Source organism: Aythya ferina, assembly GCF_964211825.1.
Source record: "Aythya ferina genome assembly, chromosome: 13".
Lineage (NCBI taxonomy): Eukaryota > Metazoa > Chordata > Aves > Anseriformes > Anatidae > Aythya > Aythya ferina.
This window is the reverse complement of record NC_140311.1, coordinates 15,330,061-15,353,900: the sequence shown is the minus strand read 5'-3', so window position 1 is coordinate 15,353,900 and position 23,840 is coordinate 15,330,061. Positions and strand designations below refer to the sequence as shown.

The 23,840-nt window shown below is 48.3% G+C and overlaps 2 long non-coding RNA genes across 2 annotated transcripts; both read left to right on the top strand.

Moving 5' to 3' along the window:
• Positions 1 to 1,768: 1,768 nt before the first annotated feature.
• LOC311444103 lies at positions 1,769 to 16,676 on the top strand. The gene is made up of 7 exons (XR_014697652.1): positions 1,769 to 1,994; positions 2,980 to 3,194; positions 10,888 to 11,197; positions 12,527 to 12,586; positions 12,733 to 12,839; positions 14,751 to 14,942; positions 16,002 to 16,676. It is a non-coding gene; the product is annotated as an uncharacterized lncRNA (long non-coding RNA).
• A 453-nt stretch (positions 16,677 to 17,129) lies between these two features.
• Positions 17,130 to 21,725, top strand: LOC311443809. Its single transcript, XR_014697509.1, has 3 exons — positions 17,130 to 19,199; positions 20,115 to 20,279; positions 20,926 to 21,725. It is a non-coding gene; the product is annotated as an uncharacterized lncRNA (long non-coding RNA).
• Positions 21,726 to 23,840: the final 2,115 nt, after the last annotated feature.

The window sequence follows — 23,840 nt, the reverse complement described above, 5'->3', positions numbered from 1 at the left end:
AGAAAATGACTCCAGGGACAGCTGTTTGGGGTGGAGGTGTGGTGGTGACAGCAGCAAACTGAAGATGTCCTGGCATGATGGCATGGGCTGGAGAGCTCCCAGCCCTGCATGCCCCCCAGTTCCTTGCTGTGTGCTCTGGTGGCAGTAGAGGACACTGGTAGGAGCATGCAGGACAGCATGACCCTAGTGATGCTTTTCCTGGTGTTCTGACGTGGCTTGGATATCTCACATCATATAATGCTTGAGGTCAGAAGGGACCCCTGGTCTAAGGCCCCCAGGTGGGTGCCCACAACCATGTCCAGACCACAGCTAGTCAGATATGAGTACTTGGCCTTTCTTCTCATGCCTGTCTCTCTAACTTAGGGCTTGGTCTCCTCCCAGAGCTGGTCTCCAAAGCCTAACCACAACCTTATTACAACTTAAAAGCTGCTTGTCTACCCTATCAAACAGGAGGGGTTTCTAGCTGCCATCCAGCTTTCCGTTTCATGGAGGTGGGTGTAGGGTCCATCCCAAACATACTGAACAATTAAACATCCCCGGGGCTCTGTATGCCACTTGTGTTCAGTTTTCTCCCCTCTTTAGGCAGCGTGAATTTTTCTCGCTCTCACCAAGGGCAAGTATCTGAGTCCTGCCTGCAATTTGTTCCCCATGCTCTGGAGCCTGCCTCAGGTGGGCTGAATCTCACCCCTTCAAAGATAGGCAGGGAGAGCTCCTCAGACTCCCAACCATGGTGGGAACTGGAGTGATGGCTGAATGAGGAGCCCTTCCTCCCCTTCGGGAAGTGGGATGCTGTTGGAGCTATTTCAAGCCAACTGCTGCTTGTTTTGGCCCTGACTTGAGCACTTTGGTCACCACCTCGCTCAGGTCGCTATTTTTGGACCTGCCAGGAATGGACTTCCTGAAGGGCAAAATGACGTGGGAGGGAAAGGAGACCTGCCTATGTGCTTTCTGAGCTCCAAGGAAAAGAAAACAATAATAATAATAATAAATGCTGGGAGTTTCTCTGCCTTTCCCAAAGTGAGTGGTGACCAGGGACATCAGCAGGAGGTGGAGAGGGAATTTTGCCCCCAAGGGGCACTGGGTGGCTTAGGAGTCAGGGGACTGAGAGCCATGAAGCTCCTATTCAAGAAGAGGATCCGTGGTGAGGAAGGGAAGGTCTATCTTTAAACTATCAAAGCATCAGTGTTGTCAGTGTCTTTTCTGACCTGGTCTTCCAACCGCCCCTTCAGCTGGGGCTCTCTCTGAGATGGAGGATGTTCTTTGAAGGAAAGAGCCTGGGAGGCTCAGCAGCTCACAGTATCTGAGCACCAAGTGCTTCCCTAATGGAGTTACCTCTTTAGCATCCCTGAGGGGCAGGCCTGATGGGCAGAAAATGACTGCTAATTGCACGGTTCGTCTCAGATGTTCATTAGCATCTGCCTTCTTGATCAGATCCCTGCCACCCTTCTGGTGGCAGAGGTACAGGGAAGCTGTGGTGCCTACAGCCCCGTCTGCAGGTGGAAAGGGAGCTGACGTGGGGGCTTGCTTCTTCAGAGCTGTTGCAGCCTGCTGCACAGCAGGAGGTAGGAAAACTTACTGCAAGCAGGGAAGAAATAAGTGGGTTTTAGGGGGAAATCAGGTTGGGGTGAGGCAAGGTGGTGATTTTAACAAGTTAGGGGATCAGAAGGCAAAAGCTAAGTTAAAACAGTCATTTTGTTGGCAACTTAATTCATCCTGCTCTTGGTCTCCTGGCTTGTAGGAATGATCTGCTATCTTGGGGTGGCTCCAGGGGACAGGGACAAGCCCTGGTCCCATGAGGTCTGGGCTGTGGATGCTCCTCCTTGCTGGTTGCTGCCACCTCCTGGGGACTGACTCAGTGGCCGTGTGGGGCCTTTCCTGCATGGACATCATCCCAGAGAAAAGGAGAGGCTTTCTGCCAGCACGAGGAAAGGAGCTTTTCCCCACTGGACACCATGATCTCTCCTTCTGAGCCTGTTCCCTTAACAAGTGCAATGGTGAGATAAAAGCATCCATCCCTCGATGAAGGGCTGGCTGGGGAGGGTTTAGGGGAATTGTGTAGTTGCCTGGCAGCGTGAGGTGTCTGGGCCATGCGGTCTGAAAGCAGTGTTTGAAAACAACAGGAGCCTTCTTGTGGGTCAGAGGCAGAGCAGGTCCCCACGGGATGGCCCTGGCACTGATGCTGAAGAAGCATCCCTTGGCCAAGCGTGTGGAAGTGGGCACGGGTGGGCATCTCCGGGCATCCTGCTGGCTCCACCAGGACCCCTTCCAGCATGACTGGAACGGGGAGCCCAGACCATGGAGCTGCAAACCTAAAGAGTGCCTTGGAGTAACGATGGTGGGAGGCTCTGCCCTGTGCCAGAGCTGACGGCAGGGGCCTTAATCCTCTGTCCAGGGTAGCAGAGAAGTTTTGCAGTGCTCCGAGTGCTACCGAAGCCACCAGGAGACAACGCAGCTCTTGCAGCCTTCAGCTGCCTGCGCCCAGCCAGGGGCTGGTGTCGGCCAGAAGATGGTGCTGGTAGGAAAGTGATTAAAGGCCTCGCTCTGTCTGCCAGCAGTTTAGATCTTCCCCCCCCCCATCTCCTTCCTATAAGAGACGCTGTAAAAATAACTCAACATGTTTAATGGTCCCAAATCTACCACGCAGGGCCCGCAGAGTTATTTATTACATCCAGCAGGTTACTAAGAGCTCAACTGCAGTAACTCGAAACCTGTGAGGCAAAGGCTGCTTCTGGGCAGAGGATTCTCTGTGTGACTAATGGAAGCATAACCCTGATTGATAATGGTTTTAGGCTTATTTATTTTTCCCCAGGATCCTTCTCACAGCATCCTGCATGGCAGGGCTGGGTTGCCCGTCGGTGGGGTAACTCTGGGGATTCCCCTGAAAAGCAGCAAAGGGTGACGTGGGCCTGCATCCTGGGGCAGGTGTCTTTTTTATTTTTATGTATTTATTTGATTTATTTTTTTTTTTTTCTTATCCAGCTCCTAGTGTGCTAGATAAGCTGCCTCTACATCCAGGTAGGAAATGGTGAAGCCTTGCACTGCCACAATACAGGATTTTCTCCTCGTATCTATGCACTACCTGACCTTGCTGGAAGGCACAGGTGGTAGCAACTCCTTGTGAACTGGAGCTACTGGGCAGGGACTGAGCCTCCAGTGCTGCTGATATTGTCGTGCACTTCTGGAAGTTGCTCAAGGTGAGAACAGCAATCCTCCCTGCACTTCTCTACCACATGCCAGGGTGTCCCTCAACTCCTGGTGTAGACGGGACCCATCACTCCGTCGTAGTGCTAACAAAACCCCAAGAGCTGCATTTACAGCAGCAAGTGGAGCTCTGCTCCAGTCAGAGCACTGCTGCTCTATCACATCCTGAGGCTGCTAGTGGCTCTTAGGTGAACATCTAGTGGCCTCTATCCAGAGCAGAGCCTGCTGCATGCTGAGGGCTGCTGCACGGGAGCTGGTTTCTACGCCAGGTCTGTTATGTGAGTCTTCCAATCCAGGATTATTTAAAGGAGAGATTTCCAGAAAGTTTTGGAGTGAGATTTCCTGATGTTTGCTGGAGCATGTGGAGCCATGGGACTTGCAGGTGGTGGGGCACTCTCAAGCACAGCCCCCAGACATTGTATTGCTGTGCTTCCAGCAAGGGCAAAGGGACCAGCATACAGTCTGCATGCTCCTGCTGGCAGTTATAAGGAACTTTCCAGTGTTGCCTGTCCCTTGGCATCCCTGCCTTCAGATGAAGCTGCTGGGGTCATGCAGCAGGAGCAGAGCTGAGCCCCACTTCTGTGATCTGGGCTTGCTGCTGTAACAATCCAGCAATGGCCACGGCTTGATCCAGGGTGTGAAAGGCTGAGCTGAGCCAAACACAGTTCATTCCCTGTGCATCCAACAATCCCAGTCACTGATACTTCCAGATGTTTCTTGATTAGCAAAGCCAAGGTGAAGAAAAACCTCTGATAAGCTGCAGACCTCTGGCTGTGAGGGGACAAGGGGAGCTCCTTTCCTGGGCTACCCTGAGCTCTCCAAGCATCACCCCGGGAGGCGGTGACAACCACGTGGCTGGGTCCCTACTTCGGGACAAGGCAGCCCAGGTACAGCCTGGGGACATGTATCTCTTCCAGGAGATGCTGAGACTGCCTGCTTTTGTATTCTCCTCTGCCCCCACCTGTTTTCTGTAATGCTTCTCAGCTTTAGCACCATCCAAATCCGCCCTGATGCTATAGTGTGGGCAGCTCTGAACTCTGAAATGGCTATGCAGCTGTTTTCCAACCCTGGGTTTCCCAGTGTCTGTTGTTCCCGGGGACTGGTACCTGCTCTGGTCTTCCATGAGCTTTACCATCTCTGTTGGGTGGCTTTCCTCTGCAGGGCAGTAGGGAAGGATGTAAAGGAAGAGGGTGAGATGGGCTGTGGAGCCTCCAAAGCAGGTAAGAGCTGGTGTTGGCTCTTCAGGCAGTTTTGTCTTCAGGCTTGAAGAATGCCCACGTGCTGGTGGCTTTGGCCACTCACCCAGGGTGAGCTGGAGAGGGTCCAACGTGACTTAAATGCTTTCCATGGAGCTCTGCTGGTCCAGAGGCCAAGCTGGGGAGGTGATCTCAGGGATGTGCACCCCCAGATCTGCTGGGAAGAGAGAATGTGGCAGGTGGAAGGGGTCTGTCCCTTCTGGAAGGATGTTATGGGGAAGGGATGGCTCTGGAGTTTATTCTGGCTCATCAGGGAATCATTGTCCTCCAGGACAAGTTTATGATTACAGTCCCCAAACCCCTAGCCCACATCAGGTGAGTGGGTGGGAGCTCGTCCCAGCTGCTGGGTCCCATCAAAGGGAGCCGATAGAGAGGGGTTCGTCCTTGTTTGTGACTTGGGGTCGGGGCTCCTGCAGGGCTATCGTCCCTTCTGGAGGGGGGGATACTCAGTTTGGACATCCTTTCAAAGGCAAACCATCTCCACTGGGATCCTGGGGCCTATTATAGGCTGATTAAATATTAAAACAATTCATTTTGTACTTAAACTGTTCCGAAGGCTCCTGCTGCTGATGACTTTGAAGTCTGAGGCGAAAGGGTTTGCTCTCTTTTTCTCCTTCCCCACTTCCCTTCCATCCCCACCTTTCCCCAGGCAGGAAGGGGAGGGCGAGTCGTGGCCAGGTCTGGCTTTGCTGGGTTCGAGCCTTGATTGAGATGGTGGAAGGTGTTTTGCCCTTTGTGGGAGCTTGCTGGAGCAGGATGCTGGTGGTGGGGGCCAGAAGAGTCCCTTGAGGCAGCAAGCTTTGTGCTCTGGCTCTGTGTGCTTGGGTGGGAGGGGATGGGATGGCAGCAGAGATGTGTCTGTGCTCCTTAGGGTTGACAGGACCTGCTGGTGTCCTGAGAGCCACCAGGAGCTGGGCACAGGGCAGGGGCATCCTGCTGTCCAAGCAGGGAGGTCCAGGTTCGCTGTCCCATACGTTGCTCTCTCCTGGAGGCTGGTGTGAGGAGGTGAAACTACCTTAGGCATCGCTTGATACCTTCAGGACCTCAGCAGGTGATGTCCTAGGTCTGGGTGCAGTGGGTTGTGCTCTTTTGGGTTGTGCCGAGCTCTGTTGGCATCCAGGCTGGTCGGTGGCTGTTTGTCCTCTCCTTGGTGCTGCTGCAGGAGGTGCTGAGGCACAGGACAGGGAGAGCTCCGGGGAGACCAGGACTTGCTCAGAGTCTTCTGGGGGCAAGTTACAGGGTGGGACCTCACCAGTGAAAGGATACTTGAGCACCTGCAGGGCTCAGGGCTTAAATTCCAAGCTGTAGCCTGCTTGGTTGTCCACCTGCTCTCAGCTCAGACCTGCAGAAGTGCAGGAGGACCTGGACCTCCTCTGCCTGCTGCAGATGAAGAAAAAGGTGAGTGGCAAATATTTTGTTTCTCCAGCTGAAGCAGGCTTCCTTCCCTCCCCCTCCTCCAGCCCCATCTTTTACATCTGTTGTATGTGAAATCCAGCAAACTCTCAGCAGAGCTCATTACTCACGGCCCACTGCTCTGAAGAGGGCCGAAAGGTCCTGCACGTAATGATTTGGAGGTGATTTGTATTTAAGATGCTTGGCTTTCAGATGCTGGGGGAGGAGGGGGAAAATTAAATAATTGAAAGCTGGTGGGGAAGGGATGGAGAGAGCCCCAGACAGAGGGAGAGGACGAGAGTTTCTCGTGATCCAGAAGCATTTGAGTTCACCAGCATCCGTTGCACAGATGCTGGGTTAAAATCCAAGAATGGAGGTGAATCTTCCTTCTGCCGATGCAGGATCAGAGCATGCCCTAGGGATGGTGGAGATGGGTCTGGTTTAGGTGGGACAGAGTAACTTGATGTCCTGGTGGGATGCAGTTGCCTTGGTCACACCAGACTCCCCTCCTTTCTCTGCATTTCCCTCTTGCTGCCTCTGGCATGCTTTAAGCAATAAAGTCAATTTGCCAGCCCATATATTTAGGAAGTCTCACTGGTGGTACCGTGTGGCTAGTAAACTCCTGCTGAAAAGGGTGAGCAAGGCTGGAAACAGTGCTGCCTGTGCAGGGCAGGTTTGCTGGCCCTGAGCCATGCAAAGAGCGTGTCTTGCTGATGCAGAATTTGCACTATGAGCCTCATGGGGCAGCTCTCAAGATCTCAAAGCAAAGGGAGACTTCATGGTTGTAGCCTCTCTTTGGGTGGGGAAACTGAGGCACAAAGGGTGGAAATGAATTGCCCAAGGAAAGAGCAAGTTGAATGTTACTTGTCTGAAAGTTCAGCAAACCAGGGTGTAAAGCTTGGTTTGGTCTAAAACAGCTCCACAGCTTCTTTCAGCCCTTTTTATTTTTTATTTTTATTTTTATTTCTTTTTTATTTTTACCAAATTAACAAAAATACCTCTGGTTGATTGCTGCAGCTCTGGTTTTCTAGCTGGGCACCAGCAGGATTTGCTGGTTCTGGAAACCAAGAGACGCACTGAGGGTCCCTTCTGCACTTGAACTTGAGGCTTCATTCCCAAAGCCTGTCTTTAACCTTGACCCAAACTTGTGCCTTGCTCCGATGCCTTGGGGGGAACCTGTTCCCCACCCTGGCAAACCTGCAGATACGGATATCCTTCCCCGTGCTGTACAAGCTGCCAGCAATCCGCTGGTCCCTGGAGGCGTGCAGATGGCCCATTAGTGCATTAGGGCTGGGGAGGCCACTTTTATTCAAATCCTCCAGCCTCAGATCTGCGAATCAAGTCAGATTAAGCTGCCTGATCCGAAGCTAACGAGTCAGGGAATGAAAGTCAAAAATCAATAGCTTGGGAAGATCTGATGCTTTTACACATGCTGTCCGTGTATTTACTGGCTCCGTACAAGGAGCAGGGAAGTCTGAGGAGCCTCCCCTTAATTCTGATGTTTAACCCATGCAGGTTCTCCCTCGGGTCTGATTTTATCACCCAAGCCACGGGTGCTGGAATTGTAGGGGGGATATTTTTCGCCTTCATCTCAGAACATTTCTCCAGAAAATACATGCTGGAGCTATATGCCTGGCTCTGATGCAAGCAGGAATGTCCAAGCAAACTACTCCTTAATCTGCTCAGCACCTGAATACCTCAAAAACGTCTTTCCTGCAGATTTTTTTTTTTTTCTGGGGGGGGGGAGGCAAGGACAAACGGCACTTTTGTTCTCCCCACCACCCCCCGCTCCCAAGGCTGGAGCCGGCTGTGCAGCTGGTGCCCCCCGCGCTGCCCGCGGTGGCTCAGCGGGGGCCGTGTGTCCGTCCCTCCCTCCCCGGCCACGTCCAGCCGTCGGAGCAGGCACTGCCAGATGGCGGGGGGAGGCTTTTCTCTTCGGAGGCTGCGATTTAAAAGCGCCCCGGCGATGCCCTCGCGGGCCGCGGGAGGCTTGTTGCTCCCAGCGGTTGGCCAGGCTCCGCTGGGGAGTTCAATGGGGGAGATGCTGACGTGGTGTTGTTCAGGCCCCGTTGTGGGGATCCCAGCTGGGGTCGCGGCCAGGGTGTCTGTGATGGTGCTCGAGCCCTCTCCTGAGGACTGGCAGCTGGGAGATGGCGCTTTGAGAGAGCTGCCAAGTGGGCTCCTGGGCCCCGGCACTGCAGTGGTAGCACCAGGGGGCTGCGCAGCCTGAAGCAAGCCTTGGGTGGCCCTGCGGGTGCCCACCCTGCCTAAAAGAGAGGGTGCTGGAGAGGAGGAAAGGGGTCTCCAGGTGCTTTTGGAGCAGGCTGGAGGGAGCGGATGGCTTGCTGGGGACAGCCCTGTGGAGGAGGTGCTGCAGGGCAGGATGGGGACTGGAAGGGCAGGCCTAGGTAAGGTGGCCTCTACCCCTCTGCTCTTGCTGATGTTTAATCCACCCGCTTTGTGGCAATCAAAATCTCATGTAGAATTAACCATATCAGACCACCTCCCTCTTGCCAGCTGCCATCAACACCGTTTAAAGGCTGGGCCTTATGGTATTCTCAATTCCCCTCCAACCTGGGCTTTGACTGTATTACCTGAGGCTGTGTTTTCCGAGGGAGCAGTTCCCCGTTAGCTTAAACATGGGCTCAGCTCTGAAGTGTTTGGTGCTCAAATATCCTAAAATCCTCGCGGTTGTAGGAGCTTGAGCTGGCTGTGTCTTAGCAGAAGGTGGTTTGGAGGGTGGTAGCTCCGTAAGCACTGCTTGGTGTGGTCTTTTCTCTGCATCATGGTGTGGGGGAAGTCACAGCTATTTAGGGAAGAGTAAAAGAAAAGTGTATTTAGAAGCAACGCTTCTTGATGTTTTTCTGGCTCCCAGCAATGGAGCATTTAGGGTGTCCCATATCAGCAGGTTAGGTTATTGCCCTGAACTTCTTAGAAAATATCTTAGGTTACACATAAAAATAAATAAAGTAAAGACTGGATGTGCCGAGCGTGGCAGCAGTAGAAATACTTTCCTGGGAAACAAAAAATCAATGGTAAACAGTATATTGCAGAGCTACACAAGAACAGCTGGAACGAGCCCTAAATATTTATTATTAATACCAAAGCTGTTTATTTTTGACATATTAAATAGGTCATATCTCATCTAATAAAACCTCTGTGTACAGTGCTGGCTCTGCTGGGCTGGAAAAAGATTTTGCTTTTGAGGTCTGAACAGAGTGAGAATTTGGAGTCCATGTGTTACTAAAAAATAAAATTAAAGCTTTTGGTGTTATTTGCGGAGGGGCTGGAATTGTCTCCTTCCCCTATGCCTGAGTGGCCTCTTCTGGCATCTCCCAGGACGTGATCTAGAAATATGACCAAGAGGTGTGCTCAGAGCAGGGGATGTGGGTCCAAACCTCAGCTCATCCAGGGATTCCCTGTGTCATGATGGATAAACCACTTAACCTAGACTGGGCTTCAGTCTAGAAATGGGATTGCACCGACCTACCCTCTGGGACTGTAAAAGTGATGGGGAGGCACACAGTGACAGCAAGCACTCTTCTCCCCCATTGGAGACATCATTAAGCAAATATCTACAAAGCTTCCCCAGCTTCAGAAGCTGAAAGCTTGAAGCTAGCTGGATGCTTAAGTGCATCAGGACCTAATTGCTGCCAACTCTAAGTGTTGGGGGGGAAGAAGTGTTGTCCAAAGCCCCCTGCATTTTAAAATTCCCATCCAATGGCATTAACCCCACATCAATCTACTTAAGTCTTCTAGGAGTTCAGGAAAGCTGGGTATCTTCTTTGAATTTCTTTCCAAATGCAGTAAAGCCTCTGTTCCTAACCTCACACAATGACACTGAGCTGGAGAGTAAGCACCCATATCCACCCTTCCTGCCTCAGTTTCCTCACCTTCTGAATGACACGTAGCCCACCCGGGGTCTCCTTTTGCCCTGAGGAATTTCGATGTGTTCCAAGAGTCACATATAACATTGCATTAGCAATCCTGGGCCTTGTGCGAGTCCAGCATTAGACATGCAGGAGAGCAGAGCTGGGGACCATAAGGGACATGAGTGTGATATAGGGGTTTGAACAAGTGTTATAGGGTGGTGATTCTTTGTTTAGTTCACTGCCTTCAGACAGGTGGTGGGTGTTTCAGAAAGCTATTTCCAATAGAACTGGTATGTTCATGTTGATATATTTGCTGTTGAGCAAATCTGCCCCCGTTGCATCCCTGTGAATGCCTCAGCTCACCTTCTTGGAGGTCTGTCTGGTGCCTTGTGGTGCCATGGTGGGTTTTCAGTTGGTCCAGTTTGTACCCAAAGTCATGCTACACAGCTTGGCACTCCTAATGGCCTGGCCTGGCTTCGTGCACATGGGGTGGGCCAAACCAGGGACTGTGCCTGCTCCCATGCGCAAGACAGACTCAACCATCCCATTCAGCAGAGGCCAAGAATACAGTGGGTGCCACCAAGCACAGCACCAGGGCAGGGGCTGGCCCTGGGTTTGTTTTGTGGCACAGGTATATTATGAAATTAGAAGCTGTTGAGCTTGGAAATCACATTGCTCCCACAGAGTGTTGCGGTGGAACTTGCACGATCCCCCAATAAATCATCAAACCCATCCCACTGGTGTGTGTGGGTTGGTGGAAAGCAAAAAAAAAAAAAAAAAGTGTTTCTGATGTCCAGATTTGACCTCTGGCTCCTTGGCTTTGGCCAACATGTGCAAATTCATCCCTACGGTGGGCAGCTTCAGCACTAGGGCTGGGCTCTTTTCAATGCACTGCGTACATACCATTCACCATCCATTTACATTGGATGTGTTGCCCCACTGTACATTAACATTTAAAACAAAATCGTCAGCCCCATCACGAGCATCACTCTGAGGGATGGCAGTGCATCGTAGACATCGTGTAAGTAATTTGTTCAACATTGGTGATAATAAGCTACGTGGAGCAATAAGAGCATAAACACAGGGCTTTGTGTGAACGTGTGTGTTTATTTTTTTATCCCTTTTTCTTCTTTTTCTTTCTTTTTTTTTTTTTTTTTTTTTGAAAGGAACCTCTGAGGGGAAAAAAAAATGCCATGAATGATTCATAGATGCAAGGGGGGAAAAAGACGAAGAGAGAGAGGGAGAGAAAGAGAGATTAAGAGAGAGGAGCTTCAAAGTGACTGGAGCCGATTTGAAGTCCTGAGCGTTCCTGTGCTGGGCAGGCCAGCAATTCACCAGAGAGACCCCGTCAAGCTCCCCCCATCCGCCGCCCTGGCCTCATCCCTGCTGCCGCTGCCTCCACCGCCAACGCAGCCTCCCAGTTGCAGGTTCAAAGTTCAGCAGCATCTAATGATGGGAAGGCCTCCCAGACCCTCTGTGAGTGGCATCTGTTTATAGGCACAGCCCTTCCCTGGTGGTTTTAGCTGGACTTAAAAAAATATATAAATAAAATAAAAAAAAAAGAGGAGGAGGAAGAGTGGAATGAGATGCAGGGCTCCTTTTTAAAAATAAAAAAGTATAAAAAAATCTACTGGTGGTGAAGTGCCTTTGATTCTGAATATTAAAAAAGCCCATTAGATTTAAATGTAGTGAGAATATTAACGCTTCTGCCTTGATTTGTATTCACCGGCTGCCATGGGTACACTTGGGGAGTGCAAAAGAAAAACACGGCTCATGCCTGGGTGGGATGCTGGCTCTCTCGGCAGGGAGCAGCCAGGGTGACGGAGGGATGGAAAGGATGGAAGGACAGATTGTCCCCCCTTCATCTTGTGTTCCTGGTCATCAGAGGGATGGGGACTTCCAAAGGCATCTCTGTGCTGGCAAAACCCTTGGCTTCACCACCAGCAGGGTTAAAACTCATTATTCTTTTGCAGGGAAATTCAGGCATTTCAAGACCTGGTTTGCAGTGCCCCATAAGGGAAATAAAGGATTATCCTTTTCCAGGGAATCCAAGTCTCGAAACAATTTTTCCCCTATTTTATATGATGTGTTGTTAAATTTTTGCTCTTTCAATTTAATGATGTAATTGGATTAAATGTATGGGATATCATGGCAGATCTGCAGAAGAAATTAGTGATGTCTAGCACAAATTCTGCAAGACCTGTTATTGGTTATGTGTCACAAAATAAATGACACGATAATGAGTGGCTAATACTCTAATTAACATTACATGCTGACTTTATTTTATTAATCAAAGGCAGTAACACTCACTGGCCTAATGAAACAGTTTGATGTTTTAATACTTCCAAAAGAGAAAAAGAGATAAGGGTTCAGTACTAATTAGAGTAGCAGCTGATTTTAGGAGGAAAAAATAATCTGATATTGTTGCCTGGCTAAAATAAAGGCATCAAACACTGCAAATATTCACATTTACAAAACGAACAAAAACTAAAACCATAAGCTTTAAAATGTTAAAAATAGAAGAAATAATAGTTGGCCACCCTGTCATATTTATAATATGTCATGACATATCATTAGTGCTAATGAGTAGTGAGACATGAAGCTCTCCAACAGAAATATAAAGAAATCATACTGAACAAATAATGCTGCCCCAAGTAGTAGACTATAATTAATATTTAATTTCACAGTGGAATTTTAGGAATTGCTAAATTATTTTTTAGGAATTCAAATACCGCAAATACAATGGAAATCAAAATCAAATGGTTTGGCAAAAATGATTTGGTTTTATTATTTTATTTTTTTCAGAAGGAAAGCTTCAGTGCTGAGCTTTTCTAGGAGCCCACATCCTAGCAGACAGCTGAACAGGTATTGAAACCTCTAATAAATTGGTGCACAGTAAGGGCTTGATTTCTATTTTAACAAGTGATGTGGCCATCGCTTCTTGACATGAGGTCCCTTAAGCCTTCCAAAGACTGCCCATGACCAAAACTTTGCTCTCTACTATTTTCCAGATCAATCCAAATTGGAGGAATAAATGGGGGCTCCTTGGCTTCTGACTGACCTTTGGCTTGAACTAAGTGCTGCTTTCCTCTGCTGAAGAGCTGCAACCTGAAAACATGTGAGTTATGTTTCCACACCATAGACATCTCCATCATGCTTTCAAGAGCAGTGAGTGAAGGAGTTATGGGTATCTGGAATTCCTCGGCTATGCACAACATCTCCATACAGATAGCCCATTGCTTATCTTGTCCATGGCAGCAGAAGTAGCAGAAAGGCTATAAACTGGACAGCGACACAATGGGTGTTCCTTGCTGAGGAGCTGTGGAAGTTGGTAGCTATCAACTCTCAAAAAAAGTGAAGAAAAAACACGTTGGAGTTGGCTCAAAGCAGTTGAGGTCAACATAATTTTAAAGCAGCAGCAAACATTGACTTGGACAAGCCCAGGTTTCCATTCACAGTTCTTAAATCAGTCTCAGCATACAGGCAGGTTGCAAAGTAAGGAATAAATACATCATCAGCTTGAAGTCTGGGTATTCCCAGACACATTAACTGTGAAGTCCTGGTGAGTTTCTTATCTCAGACTTCTCTTGTTGCGTTCTTGGCATGTTGGAGCTTGACAATTGCTTTTTTTTGCCTGCCTGGTTGCGAGCTTCATCCAGCCTGCCTGCTGGACTTGCTGTGAGACCCTCAGCCACTCAGAGTGGTAGCTCAATTCAGGCAGGTGATGAGTTACCTTGACATCAGAAAATCAGGGCTGTGAGATCTTAGCACCCTGGAAGGTCAGCAGGGAGTAGTTAGGGCTGAAGTCTGATCATCTGCTGAAGGTACCGACCATTGGTGTTGTGTCTGGATTTCTACACTAACTGTACAGCAGATATGGACAGCAAATGGTCTGACACATCCCTGGTCCTCAAACCAAAAAGTTCAAGGAGGTGGACCAAAGATAACCCTTCTCCAGTTGTGTTAGAAGTCCCTTGAAAATTGCTTCTCCAAGTGATAAATAATGCATAAGAACTGGTGTAAAGCTGTTTGAATTACCTCCCAACTTCTTTTCTTCCTACCAAAGTTTGAGCTGAATTTGCAGCTTTTTAGTGAAGGCTACTGAAGTTACTGAAGTGGTTGAACTCATTGATGCTTGTGCTAGCAGAGTCTAGGTGGGTGTGTTGCCACTATGGATTGTAATGTGATTTCCCCCAGAGGAAAATTCCCGTTGCAATGCACAGACACACAAGGAAGCACAATTAACTTCTCTGGAGGAACCTTAAGCCAGCTTTCCTTGAGTGTTGTGTAATTAAAACCTCAGCCTTGTTAATACATTAGTGAGATGTTTGCATATAATTCATCAAATGTTTATGAAAATGCGTAACAAATAATCCTGACAAACAAGTTGCTTAATTGAGATAAGGGATGGGAAGCCTTGTGAATTTTTAATAAAAAGGGAAAGAAAGCACACTATGTTAATCAGATGAAGTTATCTCATTCAATATTTTCAAGTGACTTCTCTAGCACATTTTATTTAATATATTACACAAAAGGAATAACTTGATCCCCTGATGAGATCTGCATAGAAAAACCTCTTTTGCAACAAACATACCATTGGCTTAAGGCATTCCCCCAGCTATTGATCAAAATCTTATTTTTTGTTCTTGTCAGAGAACAGCATTAAAACCTGCCTGAGATTTGCACTTTCTCTAACTGAAAGAGGAACAACTAATTCCTGGCTGATGCCTGAGTGTTTTTCTCCAAGTACGTAGTAAACTCTGTCATATAGAATCAGTGATGACATTAATTCACATACCCTGGTAGCTAATTTAGCTTTGGAGAAGGGAAGGGGAGAGCTCAGACTTAAAAGCTTCTCACCCACTGGTTTCAGTGAGGTATCCCACCACAACCATATTCTCTGTGGCCAACACCCTCTCCACTTTGCTCTTTCCTATTACGCTGTTTGGTTAATTAACACAACAAAGTTCAATAAGGCACAGTTGGTTTTGGCCTCAAATTTGCCTGATAATTCCTGTTTCTCTTTCAGGCTTGGAAAAGCTCTTTTGAGTTTCAAAGTCTCCTTGTCTTGTCCAAGGGTGTCAGAATCCTTGTTCCTGAAAGTTTACTATGGCCTGGAGGAAGAGGATGTGAATCTGTAGCTATTGCAACACCAGCATAAGAAGTCTGCCTGCCAGGTAGAAGCCAATGTGCACCATTGGGAGAGAGAGTCTGGACCCAGGTCAGCTTGTTTTGTTTTCCCTACCTCATCATAACCATACTGGGTTATTTGTATATTTAAATATAAAAATATTATAATATTATATATATATATATATATATATATATATATAAATATGGATATTTAGACCTGAATTTAGTGGGTAAAGGTAATGGTTCAAAAGGTCACCCTGAATTTTCTAAATATTGATTTAGTTTCAGTTTTAAAAGCAATATAACACTAGACAGAAAGGAGAGTAAGGCTTGGAAATGGAGGAAGGAGCAGAACAGGACAAAAATATATGGAAAAGAAGGGTTTGGGCAGCAAGAGACAGAACTACAGCTGGTGTGAGTAAAGGTGAGGACAGTTGAAGGGTCAGACCTGTGGTAGTTGGGTTCAGCCAAGGAACTGGGACCTCACACAGCCCTGTTCCTTTCTTCGAGCATCAGTGTTAAGCCTTGAAGCCACACCACTGTGTCTTCAGTGTTAAGCTGAACTGCAGATGTTGCTCCTTCTGGAATGGTGTGGATGCTGGAGAGAGATAAAAGCTTCCTGACTCACCTCTTATGCAGGTTTCCCACTCACCTGTTAAAACCCACCTCAAATCAGCAATTTTCCCTACTTTTCTCCCCTAAGATCTGCACACTGAGCCACCAAGTCTGGATTTGAGCACCAGCACGAGGTCATCTTTCAGTCACCTCTGGTTTCCCTGGTGGACCCTTGTATCTCCTCCTGGTTCCTGCCATCTGCCCAGCCGGTTGCAGCCACCCTGTGGTGCTGCACAGCATGTGGGCTCTTCTGTTGGTGGCCAGAAACAGGGAAGGAGATGCTGCAGTTAGGAGCTCGAGGTGAAATTTGCTCAGGCCCGATGAAGCTCACCCTAGCACGTTGGTTGCGCTCCCAAAGTACTCAGAGCAAGCCAGTGATGAAGAAACATAGACTACGTGGTTTAAAAAGCTCCCAGCCCAGAGTCAGCATTTCTGCCCTGACCTGCCTCATGAATTATTTAGCACGGGACTTGTTGATGCGCACTTATATTTTTTTCCCAGTGGAGTTGATGATCTTCCTTCCCCTTAACAGCCTCGCCGCTCTCTCCCTGCACAGACGCCACGCTCGGTGGGCTGTGGACAGACCAGGGCTGGGCTGGTGCTCACCATGGGGGAGCTAAGGGTGCCTGGCAAGAGGATGGGCATCGTGGCCATAGCTGGCGCTGCAATGGCAGGGCAACAAGATGGGGGACAGGGATGGGAGAGGGGTCCACGGGAGAAAGAAAAGTGGGAGAAGTGCAGTTGGAAGTGAGTGGTGTTAATGAAATATTCAGCAGTGGTGGGCCTAGACGCATTGCCGAAATTGCAGAAGCAGAGATGATTAATATTTAACAGGGTAAGCTGCCACTTGGCTGCTTTCTGCACAGAGATTCCACCCCCACGTACACACACACCGCCTTCGTCCTGCTTCCCACCCTCCTCTGACTCCCCCAAACTCCTGCCTCCACCACTCTTTGCTGGCTCAAGCCAATGACTCCCACCACTGTGCTCGGCTTGGGGGAGGTTCTCCGGCCCCTCCATGAGCTCTGCCCAGGGGAGATCAAGTCCAAGGGCTGCCTGGTGGGAGAAGTGCCAGGACGGGGGGGAAGGTAGTCTGGAGAAAGCACATCATTTATTTTTCATGTGGATGGGAGAGCAGGTTGTCCTATTTAGTCACATTAGATGCTCTGTTAACACAACAGGAACTAAAAAAAAAAAAAAAAAAAAAAAGAAAGGATGAATAAATGCTTGCAGCAGAAGGAGGCAGCTCTCTGGTTCTCTGGGAAAACAGGAACCGGTCTTTCAGGGGGTTAAGTGTTTTGGCTCCAGCTGAGTCTCCCTTGGGGTGACCCATGTAGGTGATGGACAGCTAAGAAATCAGGGAGTGCACGAGGCTCTTCGTCGGCTGGTTTGGTGCAGGAGGAATGGCCCCAGGTGTGGACTGATATTTGGTACATGCCCACCCACCGCCTCTGCGGAGTCCTTGCAGATGGGAAGCTCTCCCCATGAACATCCACACAGCTTCCTCCTGGTCCTTTTGCAACCCCCCCCCCCCCAAACTCTTTGCTCAGACACTTTCTCAGGAGATGTGACAGTGGTTGCACTGTTAGTGTGCTGACCAAGATGTCCCCACAGGGTCGAGCTTTTTTAAAATCAGTCTCCTTCCATCTGCTGCCTTTTCTTGTGCATTTAGGTGGACGCTCTTTGATCTAGGAGTCATCTCTGTGCTCAGGATTTGTGATGCCCTTGGTACAGAGAAGTCTTAGCCCATTTGTGCAACCTCGAGGCTGTAAATCATCACAAATAAATTACAAGAATATGTGAGGTCTGGCTACCCGCTGGAATCACTAATACGAAAATGACCTAGAGGTGCATCTGAGGGTGCATCAGGGACTTGAAAAGAGGAGACAAACCCAAGTCTGTACCGATGATATTTCTGTGAGCAGGTTTGTGCCCCACCATATGGGCTTTGAAGATGTACTTGGTGAGTGAGCATGAGCCTATCATGGAACCAGTAAGTACACTGTATACGAATTACGGCTACCTAGGGAGCAAGGCAAGTTGTGGCAAAGCTGGTCTAATCCAGCCCTGGCCACGGAGCCAGGAAGGGCACGTCCCACTGCTAAGGAAACCAGGAGGTTTCAGTGCGCTTTGTAAAGCGGAAAAAAAATAAATGAGGGCGTGAGGAAAATCACTGTAAATCTTTCTTTCTCCCCACATCTTGGTCTATTTTTGAAATGCTAAGAACATTGAAACACCAGCTTGAAGCCTTCTGCTTGGCTTCAGTTTCTGGACCAGTTTTCAGGTGTTTAAGCTAATTAAGCATCATCATCTAGTCCATTGCCTTCACCCTGCAGCTGAAGGCAGAGCTGCCTTTTCCTGGAGGAGCTCTGTGAAATGACTGTCTTTTTCCAGCCTGCATGTCAGGATGTGACCCAAAGGAGAGCACAGGAGGTGCCCTGGGGATCCAGCTAGAAGCTCCAAAAAATGGAATCACCTTCTACAGGCGGTTTGTGTCTTAGAGGGACCGAATCAACTGCCAGTCAGAAAGGAAACCTCAGGCACCATGCGTCCTCAATTAAGTAGATAATTTGGAGCAGGAGGAGGCAGGGCTGTTGAGGATGTAGGATGTGAGGGCCATTTGCTGGCAGAGTCTGTCCGTGACCCTTCCCCATGACTCTCTGCACAGTTTGGCTGGAGGAATGCCTTCTGCAGATGGGTGTGCATTGCCAAAGCTGCATGTCCTTCGTGCCATGGCTGCAGCCCACCCATCCCTTCCCCTGCCACGTCACGACAAGGGTTAATCTGGACAGATGTAGAATGTGAAAACTGGACATGGGTAAGAGCTGGACCATCTGTGGCAGGAGGAGGAACCCCTGTCGAAAGTCCCAGAACTAGCGAGAACAGACAAGTTGATTTCTATTGTGTAAGTGGGGATTTGTCCGCGATGGTATAGTAACAACTAGAATTAGAAAGGAATAAAGAGTGAATTCTTCCTCTTCCCAAGTGTGTTCCCTCCAGGGCAAAGGTCAAGTGCATTGTGTGGCCGTGTTTGGATTCAGAATAAAATAAGTGACAAGGGCGAAAACCTGGGGCATGCACAGGGACTGAATAAAGAGGAGTGTGAGCTAGGCACCAGAAACCACTTTCTCACCCTAGGGGTCATTAACATGTGCAATTGGTGACCTCGTGACATGGTACGGGGGCAACAGAGACACTAATGTGAGTCATTTATATGCTGGCTTGAGTGTATTCAGCTATTGATAACAGTGTATTTCTGAGCATAGTGACCAGCTCTTTTGGTAAAATGGAGATGGGCCGATTTGCTCGTACAGTTTGCTAGCAGTTACTCGCAGCTTTCTTCTCTATTTTTCCACGGGAAAAAGAAAAAAAGTCTGCTGGTGTCTGGCTGCAGATTGTCTCCCTGTCCTATATGGATTCCATAGGCAGAGCCCACTCAGCATTTCCTGGAATAAATGCTCTTGTGAAGAAGGAAAAGGGTTTGGCATAAAGCATGAAACATTGGTGGAGATGAGACTTGTCCAGAGATTTTTTTAGAGGAAGAACGTACTGACCTAATGAAATTATGCAAGTATGTTGGAGAGTAGTCTTCATTTATCTGGTGGCTCACCTATTCTTTGGTGTCCTTCCAGGACGAAGCACTTGCCCTACGTGTACCTTGAGTATTAATACAAGTGTTCTCCCCTTGCTAATGAGATGCCAGACTGGAGGAGGAAGCTCTCTTGCGATGGTGAGTTCAAGAACAAATGTCTTCTGTCCTGTCCTGAGTCTTAGAGCTTAGAGTGAATTTCACTACCACAAAACATAGCGAAGGAACTTCTCTAGTACCATGTTGTGGCTTCAGGCTCAACTATAAAGAGTTCCTTAGATTATTGACTGATCTCATTTATTTATTTATTAGTCTAGGGCTCCTTTGAGGTCCTACCATCTTTCTCAACTGAATTTCAGATAATCTTTCTTAGAGCTTAGGCTCTTTGGAGCTGGCCAGTTGTAAAGATAGGTTTGAGCTGTGGACTCAAGTCTGAAGCTGGATCTGGGCTTGGGATTTTGGTTCTGAGGTATTCCATCCTGTGATGCAGTTGTTCTCAGAAAGCTTGGAATGTTCGTGGGAGATTTACCTTCAAAGTAGTGGAAATATTATAGCAGTAAATGTTGTAAGATAGCTTCACCCATTTCCTCCAAAGCCCTGTGAATAGTACATGTCAGGACAGTTGAGTCTGCATCTAAAAAGGCAAAACTCTGCCCAGCAGTTTCATCTCCGACAGTTATGATAGAAGTGGAGCCCCAAAGGGATGCTGTATGGCTGGTTCTTTGCCCTGTTATAAGATTTTTGTCACGGTACATTGAAGAAGACTTCTTGGAGGTCTTGATAGAAACCACGGGGAAAGGCTAACAAGAACTGCAGTATTAACTCCCCTGGCCACTGCAAAGGTGCTGCAGGGTGAAACGTTTGGAAACAATTAATGTGCTCTTATACCAACATGACCTTTGAGAGTGCCAGGCATCTTCTGTGGGGCCTGTAACTCAAGCATTAATAATGGATTACCAAAATCAACCAGCTGCAAGGGAACCACTTCTCCCTGCTTAGATAATTCTCCTCCCGGAGAAGAGCTATTGATTTTGATACTGATTCCTTCCTCTCCAGTGGAAGGGTTACACCCCACCATCACTGTCTGTGACAGTGAACTCTCTCCTGATCTGCACACACCATGCACGTCAGCCACGTTGCTCTGCACCAGCGACAGAGACAGCCCTCCTGTACAACTGAGACTGCTGCGAAAAGCGGTGTGCACTCTTATTTTCCCACCAGGTGATTCAGTCAGCTTTGCTGTTCAGCTGTGCTTTCTCAGCAGTCTGCAGCAGGAAACGTCTCTGAGCACTGGGAAACTGGTTAGACCCGCACTGACTTTGCAGCATCCATAGCATAAGGGGTATGGATGAAAATCAGCTTGGATCTACCATGTGCAAGCTGGCTTGTGCAAACACCCTCACGCGTATGTGCCCTTGCTTCACTATCTTCATCCCTTCTGCTCTACTAAGTACACCTTTGTGTTTTGCCACTGGCGTTGGACAAGGTCCTGGGCAAGCTGCTCTAGGTGGCCCTGCCTGAGCTGGGCAATCGGAGCAGAGGACTTCCAGAGGTCCCTTCCAGCCTCAGCCGTTCTGCAATGCTGTTTCACTTGCTGGAGCTGAGATGCAGCTCTGGGTACCAGCATCTTTATGCCCTGCTTGAGCCACAGTCCCTGGTGGGCTGGAGGTAGGGAGAGGACCGTGCTTTGAGCTCGTTCACAGTAAGGAAGCTTTGATTTCATTGGAATAGAATAGAATCCATAGAATTCCATAGAATGGAAAATTTGTTTCTAATTGGTTTTGGGACAGCTTGAAAAATGAATCATTTGCAAGTTTGTGTTAGTTGTAAATAGACCACTTATTTTATTTTTTTTTTTTTTCCAAAGGGGAAAGTGAACACATCTGCCACCCGCATTTCCCCACAGTGACATTTGAACTTGTTGGCCAGCTCCAACCACATTTAACTGTGGTTGGTAAATGTGGTCTGAAAGACAAGCTGAAATAAAGCAATCGGATGTGCACCAAAACCCTACTAACAGCCTGAGATAAGGCAAGCCTGCAGCACACGTTCAACCTTAATGAGACACCGGAGAATCCACCTGGGAGAAGAAAGCTACTTGGAAAGCCCTGGGTGTGGGACAGCATCTAGTCTGAGTTCACGCTGCCCCAGACATCAGAGAATCCAACTACAAGAGGCAAACCTGTGGGGAATTGGGCTTCATTAGTCCCTCTGCTTGCGGAGTAACATGTTTTCTTGGAGCATCTTTCATCTCTTTTCAGGCACAAGCGCCAGAAACAAAGGGCTGGATTCATGAGAGGGCTTAGGGTGCTGCTACAAAATGGTGGGAGCAAGGGTCCTCTTCTGCCTGTCGGCATGCTGGAAGCCAACAGGGACGGGATCTGAGTCACGGTTACGTGGATGGGTGCTGAGCCCCCAGGCTAGGTGAGGGAGGTGACACTCAGTGCGGTTGGGAAGGGGCGTCTTGTGAATCTAGGCTGAGAAATATGAGCCTTCTTTTACTCTGGAAATGCTGCAGTGAGACATTTGGATAGTATGAATCATCTTCCCGAGAAGACGGAGCCGAAACGAATAGCTGAAACAACTCTGTGTTGCAGGTAGGAAGGAAACCCTGGAATTTGCTAGTTTAGGGAATAAAAATTATTTCCTTAAAACACAAACCAACAACAGTATTGCAAAACCAAACCAAACCAAACAACAACAACAAAATGCAATGATCTTATCTGCTACAGTAATCTGCAGACTGCTTGCTTCCTGGTAGTCCTGTCCACCATGGATTTGTCTTAAGATGAAAAACCAGCTGTCCTGAAGTTCACTGTGAGGTTGCATTATGAAGTTACTGTAAAATGGCCATAAAGCAGCAAAACTGTGGCCCTAAATCCTAGAATCTGCAAAAACTGCTTTTAACCAGCTCCTGTCCCTCTACCGAAGTGCCCAGTAAAGACTTGCAGTCTCGAGCTCCTGGCTTGCCCCAAGCCTGGTGCCTCAGCACGTAGCAGCAGGCTGTGATCTGCAGGCAGCCAGCTGATATCTGAAATCCTTGCTCAGAGTCAGATGGCAAGATGGGAATCCAATCATTTTATACCGGTCAGCAAGTGAGCGTTGCTGAGCATATGGGTTAGTCAATAATCAGCTTTAATTAAGTAAAAGTTATTTCATTAATATCTTTTTAAGTGGATACTCTACAAAATCTGCCTGGGGGAAATCTCAGGGTTAGGAAAGCTTTACGGTATATATTGTTGCAATATAAGCGAATAAGGCTGAGATAGCATCAGGAGGAGCACAGGAGATAAAAAAAGCAGTGAGGACCCAGCTTCATTAGCTGCTCTGAACTGGAAGGAACAAAAGTATTAGCTTAACCCAAACCTAAGTCAAAAATATTTTTTATATATATATATATTTATATTTGTATATATATATATTTTGAAGGCAAAAGTGCAGCCTGTGGAAACCGTATAGCAAAAGCAGACGCTGATTATATCTGTTATCCATCTCGTCTTCCTCAGTGAGTTCTGCAGATGCTTGAAACACAGCTGAACCGTGCCATTCCCACCAAGCTCTGCACCCAAAATGTGTTGTCCCACCCATGAGCTCCACCATGGTCTGTGGGCTGAGCAAGGTGTTTTCTGGGTGCCCCCTGGGGTGCAGGGCATGGTGAGGGTGGCTTTTGCTCTGGGACATGAAGCTGTGCATCCCTTGCTGCCTGGAGCTCTGCAGGCAGCCCGTCTCCTGGATTGGCACGGAGGGACCTGTGCTTGCTGCCACACTCTGGCTGCCACTTTCTGGGTGCTGCCACACTCAGGAGCCTCAGGAATTCAGCTGCAAAAGCTGGGTGGCCTTCCTGAGCCTTTGTTTTGAAAGGAATTTAAATCATCCAGTTGGGTTTCCTTTTCCGTCTTGTAATCTGGCTGCTCCTGTCCTGAGCCAGTCCTGATGGGGACCTTTAGGGTGGTTTGACTTGGGGAAGAATAAAACCCCCAACCAACCTCTGATTGATCTTATTACTCTCCCCATCCCACCTCAGTTGCTTTGGCTTTGAAACTATGAGCAACAAAACTGTTATTTTTACCTAGAAATGGAAGCATCCAGGTTTCTCTGTGCTGGGACATGATCACCACACTGGAGCTCCACCATTTGAAGCATCAGACCGCACTCCCAGGTCCTGCTGTCGTGCTTTGGAGAGAATCGAGCTGGTAAATTCCTTTTCTTCTAGCTCAAGATGAAATCTCATCTTGTCAGATCTTGGATATAGTCAAATACCAACAAGCTGGCTTGTGCTCCTGGGTGCCAGCATGAAGCCAGCCAGCAAGTGCCATCAAATCATGCATCTCTCATCCTTCTTGGTGTTCATCAGTGGCATTTTTGGTCTACTGCCACTAGAAGCAGAATGGACGTGGTGGCTTCTCCAGCTGAAAAGCCCAGCACTGGAAGGAGGGACACTGCCCCCAGACTGAGCACACGCACAGAAAGGTGCAGAGGACTTGTCTGTGTATTTCTGTGAGTGATGTCTTTTGGTTTCAGTCTCTATTTCTCCTCAGATCCAAGCGACAAAGGCTGCTTCGGACTGAAGCTTTTGTTTCAAAGGGAACAGTGTTAGAAAGTGTGTTGGTGGCCTCTTCTTCAGGATAGGCTGCAGCAGTCCAGGAATGGAAGGTTTCAGGTTAACACATTGTGTGCATAACCTGAAGTGTTGCCTGGTTTTAATATGCTCTTTTATCAGGTCATGCTGTCCCTTTGAAGGCTTCTTTTTTTTTTTTTTTTTTTGCATATTTCCAGAGCACA